This window comes from Carassius carassius, chromosome 24, assembly GCF_963082965.1.
Source record: "Carassius carassius chromosome 24, fCarCar2.1, whole genome shotgun sequence".
Taxonomy (NCBI): Eukaryota; Metazoa; Chordata; class Actinopteri; order Cypriniformes; family Cyprinidae; genus Carassius; species Carassius carassius.
Window position 1 is genome coordinate 30,724,620 of NC_081778.1, and position 14,806 is coordinate 30,739,425.

Here is a 14,806-nt window from a genome sequence, read left to right on the forward strand (position 1 = left end):
TTTTATCCATAAATCCTCTTCGCACTGTACTAATTTGTTCTCTTGTTTTAGTAAATCATGGTCACTTCTTACTCATTCCCAAGTTTTAGTAAATCACAGCCACGTTGTACTAATTCGTTCTCTTATGAATCGTGGCTACATTGTATAGTTCATTCCCACATTTTAGTTGTTTTAGTAAATCATGATCACACTGTACTAATTTGTTCTCTCATTTTTGTAAATCGTGGCCATGCCGTATTAATTTATTCCATTGTTTAATTGACCTTGAATTAAGTTGTGGGAACAAATTCTTAATTCATTTCCACGATTTAACTAAAACGAGGGAAGACATTTTTTATTTTATGTCCACAATAAACATATTTTGCCTCTATGTGTGTGGGGCTAAGTAAATATCCTCTACATCTCCGTGTGAATTTCTGCACAAATTTCCTGTCTGAATTGATGGTTCATTAGATTGCAATTTTCCAAGTAGGAAGTTGGAAAATCCAACAGTCCGAGCTGAATGGAACGCAGTAGGCCACTAGATTCTGTGCGCCGCCTCTTTTTTTCCGTTCAGAATCAGATTAGCAGGAGATAAAGATGTAATTAGCCAGCAACTGCGACTGGCTAAGCAAGCGGAGTGTCATATTCTCTCTGTCCACCATCTGGTGAGCGGCAGAGCTCATAAATCAAGCTCAGTCCAGGCGCTGACAGAATCCTCCTCAAGGACAGCTGTGCCTTTGAGTCTCGAGCTCGACGTGGAGTCTGATCCACTACAGGCTAATTAAACGCCACTTAAGAGCACACGGCGAAGAGGCTTTGACATAAAACAGCGGTGCGCCGTTCACAATGACCCTGCATGAGCGCTGACTGTTCAGTTTGCAATGTTAATGCTGTATATACTATAATACGATAATGTTCTCCCTGAATATGTGCTCCATTATTGCATTTAAGCCAGCAATAACCCCCGGAATAAAACCAAAACCTATTTAAAGTCTAATGTAAAGTCTGACGGCCACTATGCTGTTATTAATGAATGCTGAAGACTGAGTGCATTTCGTTCTCTGTGCACTGATAACAGATTTTGCATACTGCTTAGTATAACTACACAGTGGACACAAAAAGTATTTGGATGCTTATATGACACTTAAAAATATGTGATTGTCTTTGCATCGGAAAATATTAAACGTAGTGCCATTTGGTTTTAAGAAATTACAAATACTTTTACAATGCAAACAATAATTTATTGAAATGAAGATTGTTAGATTGCAAAGGATAAAACAATAGAAATTAAGATTTAAAAATATCTTAACATTTCCTGGTTGTCGAAAGTTAGTTAATCATTGAGATATATATTTTATTAATTGTTGTTAATATTTTAAATTATATATATATATATATATATATATATATATTACAGTTTTCATTTTCATTTTAAAGTTTTAGTAATTTTGGTGGTTTTGTCTTTTTTTTTTTTTTTTTTTTTTTTTAGCTATTTTAGTAATATATACAGTCCAGACCAAAAGTTTGGACACACCTTCGCATTCAAAGAGTTTTCTTTATTTTCATGACTATGAAAATTGTAGATTCACACTGAAGGATGAATGAATTAACACATGTGGAATTATATATGGTATATATGGTAAGTGTGAAACAACTGAAAATATGTCATATTGTAGGTTCTTCAAAGTAGCCACCTTTTGCTTTGATTACTGCTTTGCACACTCTTGGCATTCTCTTGATGAGCTTCAAGAGGTAGTCACCTGAAATGGTCTTCCAACAGTCTTGAAGGAGTTCCCCGAGAGATGCTTAGCACTTGTTGCCCCTTTTGCCTTCTGTCTGCGGTCCAGCTCACCCCTAAACCATCTCGATTGCGTTCAGGTCCGGTGACTGTGGAGGCCAGGTCATCTGGTGCAGCACCCCATCACTCTCCTTCTTGGTCAAATAGCCCTTGATGCCTTCAGTGTGACTCTACAATTTTCATAGTCATGAAAATAAAGAAAACTCTTTGAATGAGAAGGTGTGTCCAAACTTTTGGTCTGTACTGTATATATATATATATACACACAATATTCATCTACTTAAAAAAATCCTGACCTTGCAAAAATGGCTTAGAAAGTGAGAAATCTAATACTTTGACATTAAGATATTTAAGTGACTTTTAAGTGTCTAAGTACTTTTCCCGTCACTGTATGAAGGTTCAATTTCAAGCACAAAAGCAGGTGAAATTACAGATTTTTCTAGTCTATTAAACTTGTTATCCTTCTGACAGTCTGCTTTCGTCCGCTTTTGTCCGCTTCCAGCTTCTCCTGTCATACTCACGTTAGCATCGCCCTCGAGGTCCACCGATCATCTCTGTGTACATGTATTCTCCTCAAATATAAGTAAAAAAAAAAAAAAGTATGAAATGTTGTTGCAATTCTCTGTGTGGGTATAACGCATGTCAGTGTCTGTTTTGGGTGGAGTTTCTATGGATGTGTGATTATTGTGATGGGGCTCTGCTGGTGTCTGAATCATTTCCCCTCGTGATCCCTGCGCTGATCTTCAGAGGGGTCTGAGATAGAGGTCTGGTGTGGAGGACGAATGTGAGCATGGGTCAGACAGGAGCTGTTTGAAAGGTCTCTGTGATCTCAGTGCCTGTTTCCACCATGAAATAATACAAATAAATAATTAATTTGATTTAATTATTAAAAAAAGGTCATTTCAACTTTTTATCTCACAGTGACTTTTACTAAATTAACCATTAATTCTGACTTCTTTTTCCTAAAAAACGTTAAAAACGACTTACTTGTAGCTGTCTGTGCATATTAAACCATGCCTGAAGAGTAAAAATCATCCTCATGTCTGTCGATCTAAAAGTTGATTTATTCCAGATTAGATGCCAGCACTGCACAATGTTGACTAGTGTTATTTAACAAGAAAAGTTGAGACAGTGAAGCTACTTTATCCAGTTGGCCACTAGATGTCATTTCTAAATCACTATTCTTGCATTTTGTAGTTTTATGTACATTATGCATTTATTTAATTCACAGTTTTTAAACTATAAGAGCACCGTTTATTTATTTAGGAACAGAAGATGGCTAGGTTGAAATGTTTGTTCACCAGCATTTTCACTGTTAAAGAAGTGGTTAGTTGGTGTTAACCTGGTTTATACCAACCTGCAAGCTAGATAATTCCCATAACCTCTCTAAAACCAGCCTGATAGTGTGGGAACCAGCCACTTTAGGCTGGTTTATGCAGTTGCTCTCAGATTGCAGGTGTTTGTGTTTGTGTTGCATTAGCCTGTGTTACATAACTGAAATATGTACAGAGCTTTTCAAAAACTGAATGTCAGTTTCTATTGATACTGTGTATCTGGAGACAAAATATCAAGACAGTTTGCATTTAGAAGTAGATGGTAGAATGATAGATAGTCCAACTATTAGTAGTCGGATAAATTGTATGAAAATAATCTAAAATGTGAGAATATAAACTTGTTATCGGTACTGTGTATCATTAATGTCACCATTTGTTCTCATTTCAAATTCAGGAGAAATGTAAAACGACTTCAGGCTAGAAACAAACATGCACAAAGATGTGCAGAAGTGAAGGTTTGGTGTTATTCAGATACTTATCTAAAAGCTTCAACAGTTTACCTAAATTTCTCAACAATATTACCCCACCATGAAAGAGAAAAATGACCGCCGAGGACATTGTTTGTGCTAATGTCATTGTGGTGCGCCTTGCACCATAGATGTTGCATTTTGGAGACGGCGTATCTGTCTGTTTGCACATGTCAGGATGATGTCTTGGGTTGCTGCATCGCATCTTGTTGTTTTTCAGCATTTTATGTGATGTTATGCATTTTGAAGTCTAGCAATTGTAATCCATTTTTTTAGAAATATGTCTCCAGACCACAAAAATAGTTTTGAGTAGAGAAGAAAAAGAACCGGCTAAATATACACTCAAAATAATATTTTACATTTAAGATGCATGGTTTTGAAATTTGATAGATAGATAGATAGATAGATAGATAGATAGATAGATAGATAGATGGATAGATAGATAGATAGATAGATAGATTTCATTTTAATTCCAGGGATTTGTGAGAAACAGATGGTTTTATGTCAATCATTTGCACATGTTTGAATAAGAATTCACTAATTACTAATGTGCATAATTAGAACTAATTAAGTTGTCTGAACAGCACACTGGCATTAAGAAGACATAACAGAACCAGTTCCTCCGAAAGCAGCGGGTGATCGACCCACTGCGGCGCATTTCAATAAGTGCTTTATTCCGAGACTCGGCGAATGTCAAGAGCGCATGCTGTTTTGGCGCAGAACGTGACGTCAGCGGGTAAAAACCCACGATCAGCCAGTGTCACTTTCGGCTGGTTTCTGAAGGACTTAGAGCAGGGGTGTCAAACTCAGTTCCTGGAGGGCTGGAGCCCAGCAGAGTTTAGGTCCAACCCTGTTTCAACACACAAACCATGTCATTTTTAAATAAGCATGAAGGACTTTATTAGTTGGATCAGGTGTGTTTGATTAGGGTTGAATCTAAACTCTGCATGGCTCCAGCTTTCTAGGTATTGAGTTTGACACCCTTGACTTTCTGGCCTTTCCAGCCAAATCATCCCGATCCGGGCGTCCCGTGGTGCTCACGTCCTCCAGACCTCCACCTCAGTATCTCTGTAATATAGATGTTTGTGTGAGTGTGTGTATGTCTGTACATCTCCAGCCTTCTTACAGCAGGCATGATTGGTTGTGTTTCTGTTTCAGACAAATGGATTTTATCCCCCTTATAATTGTGTTTGAGAAATCAATGATGCAACTGAAGAACAGCGGAAAATAACAGAGCGTTGTCATCCACAACGACGCATTCTGTGCTGTGATGTAATGTTTCTTTTGAACGCCATTTGTTTTACAGTTCTCCCTGTCCTTTGTTTTTAGGTGTGTGTAAATCTTTTTAATTCACAAAAAGGAGAAAAATGTCGAGAATTTAAATGGAAGGAGAAAAATAAAAGCAAATTTTGTTTTTAACATAACGCTGCTGTCAGTCGCTGTGTTTCTACTTGTCTTTCTTTGATGTGTTGCTGATTCTGGTTATTTTAAAGTCTTTGTGGCGTCGAGGTGATGCTGCTGTAGTTTCCTCCAGAACCCAAGATGCATATCTCACATCAAACTGAGCATAATACACACACACACACACACACACACAGTCAAACCAAAAATTATTCAGACACCAGATATACGTTTTTTTTTTTTTACTTTTTTTTAGTGCAGGACACTATAGTTCGATTATGTAAGTGAGGATAGCAAAATAAAGTAAACTGTGACATATTATACCCAAAGATTCTTCATGCAGTGGACTACCAGTAAAAAAATTATTCAGACGCTTTGACCTGACCATGTTTTGCTTTAGTGTTATCTGACAATATCAAGATGAATTTGTTCTGACGCAGAGTTCTTGTCATATTTTATTACCTTATTTCTAAACTATTTTATTTCTAAACTATATCAAATAAACTGTGTTAATGTGTGAAATGCTGAAGGTGTCTGAACAAATTTTGGTTTGACTGTATATATTGTTTTATGGTGCTAAATCTTCTACACCTTCTACCTTATTTTATTTATTCTCAGGTTAGGTAAAGCAAGTCAAATCTGTCCGATCTCATAAGCATTCAAATTTTCATACTTAAAAAGAAAAAAATAGATACAGATAAAAATAGATCACAGATCAGTGGTCTGTTCTGCTCAAGTTTAGAAATCAGAGTCTTTTGGCAAGCGAGCTTCTTAGTCGTAGTTAAGTATAAGTTTATTGTATATAGGTAACATATCTTAGCAAAAAATATTAATAGATTCCAATGTCTTGTGACGTCATGAGGTCTGGAAATTCCTTAAGACGCATTCCATTTTCGCATTTTTCTCCTCTGGGACTTTCTTCATTGAAGCCTCCTGCTCTGCGTCTGCAACACAGCTTTCTACGTTAACATCCCTTTTCTTCATTTTTCTTTAGCAAAGCTCTTACTAATATACTAATATAACGTGTGGTCTTTCTTAATAAACCACTTTCCAATGAAACTATTTCAATATAACGTGTGGTGTCTTTCTTAATAATGAATAATCTGAATAATGCATTTTCAATATATGCGGTTAGAAAAAGACAAACTTGCAATAGCACAATTGCATATTTCCTCAACAAATATATATATAATTATTATTATTAAAAAAAAATAATCTTAATAATACAAATAAATTAAAAATCAATAAATATACATAACAAATGGCTGTCAAAAGCAAAAATGCAATATTTTGTAGCATTTTAGCTTTTGACAGCCATTTGCAATGTGATGAAATCTTGTATTATCCCTTAAACGCTAAATCTGATTACAACTATTTGTTCAATGATCAGCCCATTTTCTCATACTTGTCATCATTTAATGCCTAACCCTGATTTCACGGTTTGAATTCTGGCCAGTGACAGGGAAAAAAATTAAAAATACAAACATTGCAAGTTTTTATGTTGAAGTAGGTGTACATTTTTACACTAAAGGTGAATCAAGGCTGTCACACTTCAACAAATGCCCTAAAACAAAGAAGTGTGCACTATATTCCAGGTCTTTTGATAGTTCTATGATAGCTTTATGTTAGGAACAGACTGAAATCTTTAAAGCATTATGCACAGATGAATCATCTTTTATGGTGCTTTTCTTTTGTCATTTGAAGCCCCATCATCTTCATTGATTTTCATTTGTGTGCAAATGTGTGTGCGATTCTGCAAAACCCGTCATTTTGTGTCTGATGAGAGAAAATCCTACAGGTCTGGAACAAATGAAGACTATTTCTATGGAACTATTGCTTTAAATGTGATGTGTGATTTACACGGCATTATCAGCAACAAAAAGACTGAAGTCAGAAGTTCATCAGCGTTTTTTTTTAAAGCATCACAATGTTTTCTTCTTATTTTGACATCCCATAATGACACTTAATCTGCTGTTTTTCTGTATTGCTCTACCATTTGGAATATTATTTTAGCAAATGATTCTTCGAAAGAGAATTTCAAATTATATTCACGGCCCATGCGGTTTCATTTTTTCCATTTCTTTTTTTTATTCTTCCTCAAAGTGCAGGGTTGTGGGTTATCTGTATTTTTCACATCCTTTGATATCATCTTTATTTGTCTTGCAAACCGCCAGTGGGAATAATATTGCATGAGCATAAAATTATCTAATTATGTTCAAAAGCGTTCACCTTTTAATGTTCATAACATTTAATTCAGAATATTTAGCTGAATGCATTTTATCAACTTTCAAATGCATGAGTAATTTAGATTTGGGTCATCAGGGGTCAACTAGCCAAATAAAAATGTTCCCCCCGTCAGATTTTATGGTTTAATAGTTCAGTTTAAAAGTCAGCCGTTGACATTTTCTAGTTGCATTTCTTTGACTATAACATCGGGGGAATGTGCTCATTAAAGAAAACAGACCTGATTCTGTGACATTTTACATGTTGTGCTGTTTGTGGTTTAGGCTGAACATCTGAACCTGGATGAACATGTGACTAGTGAAGAATTGAGAAATTAAGAAATTAAACAAGACACTTTAAACTTTAGGTTAAAAATGTATATAAGGCGAATCCAGGGTTCCCCAGACTGGGTGTCATGAGTTGATGAAATAATTAAATATAAATCATATTTTTATATTTAATTGAATAATTATATACACATAATAAGTATTTTGTTATATACACATATAAAGTATTATAATTAATAATAATAATTTAATTTAATAATAAACCATATAACAATATATAAAACACTTTATTTATTTTATTTATTATACACTATATACACTTACACACAGGGGCGGCTGGCCAATAGAGGGCGCTAGGGCGCCGCCCCCCCATGAGCATATACCATAGACTGCAGTCAAATACATGTAAATACATAAATAAATCATATATAAAATTATCAATATTTGTGTGTTTGAGATAGTAAATGCAGCTAGTATATTTGAAAAATATTATAGAAATTCAAAATGTTTGTTTTTCTACACGTCCCGTCTAGATCTGTACACGTGATCAGCTCTGGGGCGCTGGAGAAAGCGCCCCAGAAAGGCGGGTCTTTGGAGCAGTTTAGCCAATTGCTGATTTTAGATATAAATGTTTGACATAAACTGTAGCCAATCAGCGAGCTAAAATCTAGTCAGCTATGGGCACTTCGCCTAGCGCCCCAAACTGCGCGCGCCACTACTAAAGTATCGAGTTTATTATGTTTATTTACTGTACATTTTGTAGAACATTTGTTTGAAATCACTCAAAATTGTTGCAGGTAATAGTTGTATTTAATCAGCTAATTAATGACTAAGTATTTTGTTTGAGTTAAATTTCAAATGCAAATAGAAAGTTTGTGCAATATGTTTGTTTTTGTGCAAAAATGCCTCAACCTTTTAATATTGGCATTAAATAATTACTTTTCACAGAGCACTGGTATCCTGGGTGGTTATTAATTATAATAGGATTTTTTTATTTATATAGCCTTTCCAACAAAGTCGCTTTACAATATAGGCCTAGGTTAAGGAATTGAACTAAATAAACCTCAACATCAAAGATAGACATACCAAGGGCAGATATAAATATACAGAGTTCAGTTACAAAAGTTAGGTTAAAGATTCAAGCAAGTAACATAAACATTAATAATAAGGTAAAATTTAAAGATTCTGAGCTAAAGAGTAATATTCAGACAAAAAAAAAAGGTTTTGAAGGAGAAAAGGGTGAATGCTTGACAGACGTCTTGAGCAAAAGCATTCCACAACCTGGGAGCCACAATGCTATAAGACCTGGTGTCCCATGGTTACCAAGGCCAAGCTATTTAAAATAACCGAATATGACAGCCCCACCTAACATAATTTTCACCAGCCGCCACTGCTTACACACTTTATGAATTTTATTGATGATTGTTAATAATCCATATAATAATTAATTCAATATCTATATCTGATTTAATAATTATATATTATACACACAACAATTAGCTAAAATGAATATATACATATTAATATGAATTAAAATGTAATAATGAATGATATTGATAATAATAATTGGTAATAAATAATTTTTAAATAAAAACAATCCAAACAAAGTTTATAATAATGTTAATAATGTAGTGTGTAGCATATACACTATAGTAATATAATATATAGTCATTAAAATTAATAATAATAATTTAAAAGAATGAATAAATAATTGTAATAATAAATCGTTTTCAAAAAAGAACAATTTAATATTTATTTTTAGGGATTATATTATATACATAAAATGTATAATTATAATAATACCAATATCAGACAACCCTCAACATGCAAATGTTTTGTTAAATTGCAAAAAAAAAAAAAAAATTGTACTGAAAAAAAAAAATGTCATTGGATATTCAAGTAAATATTGTAGGTTAAAGGGGTTCGGCTGACAAAACCAATCCCTGATCTAACACATCACCAGTTCTTTTGAGACATCTTTGTTGGTTATAAATAGTTAAACTCTTTAAACTGTGAATGTGTCTGGCGTAGACACAGTGTTTTATTTCTCACACAACCATAGTTCTGTATCTGGACGGAAACTGAAGATCTGACTCGAGAAGGGAAGTGCAATGACAGCTAGAAAAATACTGACGTGAATGTTCCTGAAAGGACTTGATGCTAGAGTCTGGTTTCTACATTCAACAGACTACGTAAAACCACCAGCATTTCTGCAAGACTGTGGTCCGACTGTAGCGCATGGGTGTGTGTGTGTGTGTGTTTGACACGATGCAGCTGTAGGTGTGTGTCCTGTGTCATATCCTTCATGTGTCACTTTCCTCTGATCTCACTAAAACAGATAAACCCTTTTAAACGAAGAGGATCATTATCAAATTATTGATTCTTTTACTGTCAAAGCACCTCAAATAAAATGGCATGTGAGCATTTTTACGATATCCATTTTAGGAAGAATTCATTTGAATTTCTTCAAAGTCAGGTGAATTCCTGTTGTAGTATTTAAAGCTTCAAACGAAAACCTTTAGGTTTAATCTTTTGGAGGCTGTGAGGTCTTTGCTGTTCAGATGTTGGGCTTTCAGTAAGATTTTTATGCTTTTGAAAGAAGATTCTCATGGTCACCAATACTGCATTTTCAGTTTTGCACGGTTTCTACATTTCCCATAATTCTCTGTGGCTGCACGAGAATAATAAAATACCCAGATGAAGCATCAATTACATCCTTTGCTCTTCATTATATTGTACTGGTGCTAAAAGCTTCCCGCCATTGTCAGGAAGTGAAAGAAATTGTCCAATGTGTCCATTTTATTCCAAACAAAATCACTTGAACGCACATCACGCAGTAATTACAATTTCTCAACATCCCTGGAGACTTGAAGGCAGCGCGATTGTGAGGGAAATCTGCTAAATCAATTTAAATATGATACAGTGGATCCAACAGTATACTGCACTAGCTGAAATCATCATCAGATTAGCTAAGATTTAATCAGTAGTTACATAAGCATTAGAAGATGCTCAGCTTCTGCAGTTCTTCCCTTAGTTCTTCTTTTAACAGTTTAATACAGGAAGTTATTTTGAATGTTTGTAACCAAAACAGTTAAGGAGCACCATTTACTTTTGACTTTCATGTTTGGCTACAAACATTTTTCAAAATATCTTCCACTTGAAGGATAATTTTTCATTTATTACTAGCTGTCCTTTTAACAAAACACACAACTTTAATAGTGTATGTACATAAGTGTGTTCAGTTTTTATAAAGTTATTATATCTTGTGTTTTGCCAGCCATCCGGGGAATTAATGATGTTGTGAAAGAAATTGAAGAGGGCATTCTGATTGTAACCGAGGAGCAGCAATGTGATGTGCTTCCCAAAGAATAACCAACATTGCTCTCATTTGGACATTTTGTCATCACTGACATCTCCCATGTCCCCAGGGCATTCGGACTCTTAATGGGTCTGTATGCCGTGAACATCCATTATCTCAAGCGCATGAAATACACCATTGAGGCTCTGCAAAAACTTGTGAAGAACAGCAGCTCCCACCAATGTTCATGATGTGTTCATGGGCTCCACAGCAAGCTCTCCAAAAAAAAGTAGGGATTTTTATGTAGATGCTTTTGGTTCTTTTGAGCCTTTCACTACATTTTAGAATGCACATTAAAGCTTGTCATGTTATGATTTGGAATATGCATATTCTCATGAAAAAAAATGTTGTTTCACGTCTCATTTTCTTATACAGTAATGCACACATTTTCCTTCAAATTGACAAGTGCTTTTGCTTTCCTTCTCCTATCTGTTTCTTGTTTTATGACCACTAAATTGCATTATGATGGGGAAGAAAAGTTGGGAAAGTTTCAAGATCCTTCTGATGTCAACACTTATGTCTGGTCATGTCGCGATAAGAAATTTAGAATCAGTCTTTTGTGCTTCCATGTGCATTCCATTCATATTATAGAAGTACAGTACACTCATTTTTTTGTAACTAACTGTGATTGCTTTTGCAATATCTTGGTTGTGTGTGTGTGTGTGTGTGTGTGTGTGTGTGTGTGTGTGTGTGTGTGTGTGTGTGTGTGTGTGTGTGTGTGTGTGTGTGTGTGTTCGCAATATTTATAAATTGTCAGTTGATTTGTTGATAGCAAATTGCTTGTTCAATTTAAATGTGAATGAAATTTTGTATCCATTATTTAATAAATGAAATTTAAAATCTTTATTTGAAATTTTTATTTAAAAAATTGAAGGCAGTGGGGGTAACATTTGCTTATGTTTACTGATCCAAGTAAAAAAATAAAATGAAATGTGTTTTTATTTGACTCAACAAATTATTTTTTACAGTGTGATTCAGACGACACAACTTTTTCACTGGATGAAGCGTTATTGTGGATTATGGACTCTTCATTTAAAACGTCTTCATGATAGATTTGTTTCTTCCAAACATGCAGCTTTTGTCTTCACAAGATGTTAACTGATGGACTGGAGTGCTGTGGATTACTTGTGGATTATTGTGATGTTTTTATCCGCTGTTTGGACTCTCATTCTGACGGCACCCATTCACTGCAGAGCATCCATTGCTGAGACAGTGATGCAATGCTATATTTCCCCTTTAAAGAGTTTATTTTACATGCACTAGGGTGGATGAGCAATGCATTATGTTACATTTCACGGTAACAGTATTTTATTATCGTTATGACTGGTCTAACCTAAGATGACTCTAAGATGAAACTCATTGCATTTCATACTGCATTTCGTTGCCTTGTACCCACATGTGCAATGACAATAAAGTTGAATCTAATCTAATCTAATCTAAATTGTTCCATAGGTATATGGATATTAAGTCACCTCTCTTCAGCTCCTGAAAGTCTTTCACACACTCACACCTTGAGTTTTTTTTTTTTAGCAAAACCCACTGAGGTGACTGGATGCTTGAATATGCTCAAAATTGGAGTCATTTCCAGGCTGAATGTATTTATTACTGCAGGTGGGCAGGGAATGGGGGTGATAGTAGTTGTGAGAAAATGGAAATCGTTTATTTGATGTATAGCGGTTAGAACCTGAAATAAAGTTGACAGCATTATGAATCTTGTGTGATGCAGAAACATTAAAGAATATTAGATGTCTTAAACAGAACTGGTGTGTAAGTGAGGTCCAAGATCAGTTTCTGTAAAATCAAATGATCATATGCAGAAAACATTCGATGTGCCTGTGAAATGAGACTTTTATAACTTCAGAGTTAATGTTCTAGTGTTCAGAAAAGAAATGATTGTGTAACTCTTCTTAAGAACAGTTCTTTCATAAGAACGAAATGACAGGCTTTTAAGTCTAATCTTTCATTTTCCCTTTCATTTTCCCTTTCATTTTCCCTTGCCTAACACACTGGTAAATCTTAAGAATTTTTCTACTTATTAACCATTTTTAGGCAGCAACCACCTGCCACTCATTTATTTTGTGTAAAGTGTTCTCATTTAATAAAATTATCTGCAATATCAGAATGTACTTGCTAGATTATAGAATTAAAATGTATTAGTAATTGTTATACAGTAAGTAGTATTTTTATATTTGTTATTTGAAGCAATCCAATAAATGCATTAAATGTCTTACTTTTGGGCATTTTTGATGAGTTGGATGTTATCCTAAGTTTACATTATTTATAGTGATCTTTAAGATCTTTTTTTTTTCTGGTAAAACCTGCTAAAAATAAAAAGTAGGATTACATAAGAATTGTATTGAGAAAGTTTTGTGAATTAAATTCCTGGTGTATAATAATGATACTACTAATAATAATAAAGATTTAAGAATTTTATTTAGAATGTTGTGTGAATTCACTTCCTGGACTATTCTATTCTAAAATAAAGTAAAATAAAATAAATTGAAAGAATGAGTGAAACGAACTAACAAACAAATAAATAAATAAAAAGATTTAATAAGAATTTTATTAAGAATGTTTTGTAAATCCAATTTTACAAAATTAAAAAGACATTTTATAAAGAATGCTTTGTGACTCAAAATCCTGACGTATTGTAAAATAACAGTCGGTTGGGGGGGGGGGGGGGGGATAGAAAACAAAGTCTACACATATTTTCCTTTGTTTATTTGCTTTGTACATCTGTTCATGGAGTCTGATATATTCTGAATGAGTTGGCCCTAAAAAAATGATATGGGCCAGAATGTATGCCGGCAGTGAAACGTCTGGCTATTGTTGAAGCTAGATGAACTGAAATGAGAGGAAACAGCAGATCACTTCTGTATATGTTGTGAGTGACGCATCCTTCCACCTCACTCTTTATTTTTACAGAGTTCGCCTGTAAACTGGAACAATAACTGTTTATATCAACGTGTTTCCTGAATGATGCTCTAGAAGAAACTAAACCAAACAATCAAGCGTTTTCCCGTCTCCACACGTGCTCCTGGATCTGTGTACACTCCTGCTCGGCTCTGTAGTCGAAGATAATAACCCTTTGCAAATATTTGTCGCGTTTATAACAGAGACATGAGATTAGTGGTTAATAGTTATTATGGACTGAGAGGAAATATGCCATAAACATTTTATGACATAACCCTGGATGAAGAAACACACCACATGATTTAGCACAGTCCTTTGGCACAGTCTTGCTGAAGTATAAGAATACAACTAGCGTTTTATTAAATTACACTTTGTGCAGTTTCTTTGAAACAATATGTACAATAATATATTTACATTATCATTATTTACATGTATATATATGTATATAATGCATTTAAAGGTGAAACAGAATTGGCAAAATAAGGGCTGTTTTCAAGCACACAGTTTATAACACAGGGATACGATGTCCTGAAAGTTTTTTGAATTTTTTTTTTTTTTTAATCGAGGATGGAATAGCTACTAGAGAGAAATGCTTTAAAAATATATAAATATAATATATAAAAAATATTATATATATAAATTTTTTTCTTTTTATTTATATATTTTTTGCCTATTTGACACTTTATATATTTATTTATTTATTTTGATCACATGAGTAGGTTCAGTCTATGAACATGCTTACTTATTTTAATATCAAAGGTAAGTATTTTACCATTAAAATCGATCAAGTATACATAGCTCATTTTCATCATTAATCTCACCATCAATGTCTGTGGTGCCATTTTTACACTTCCTGGACACTAAAAATGAAGAAGTCTATCTTGCACCATCAAACACGTACACAAACCTTCAGAAAACCACACTGTCTGCCACTTTCCAGAAAAGCATCAGCCTTTAAAAGAGAAAACCTTTCAAACATTTACGTGACGTGTTAGATAGCAGTGCTCCTGTTAACCTTCACACAGCTGGTGAATGTGGCTCAT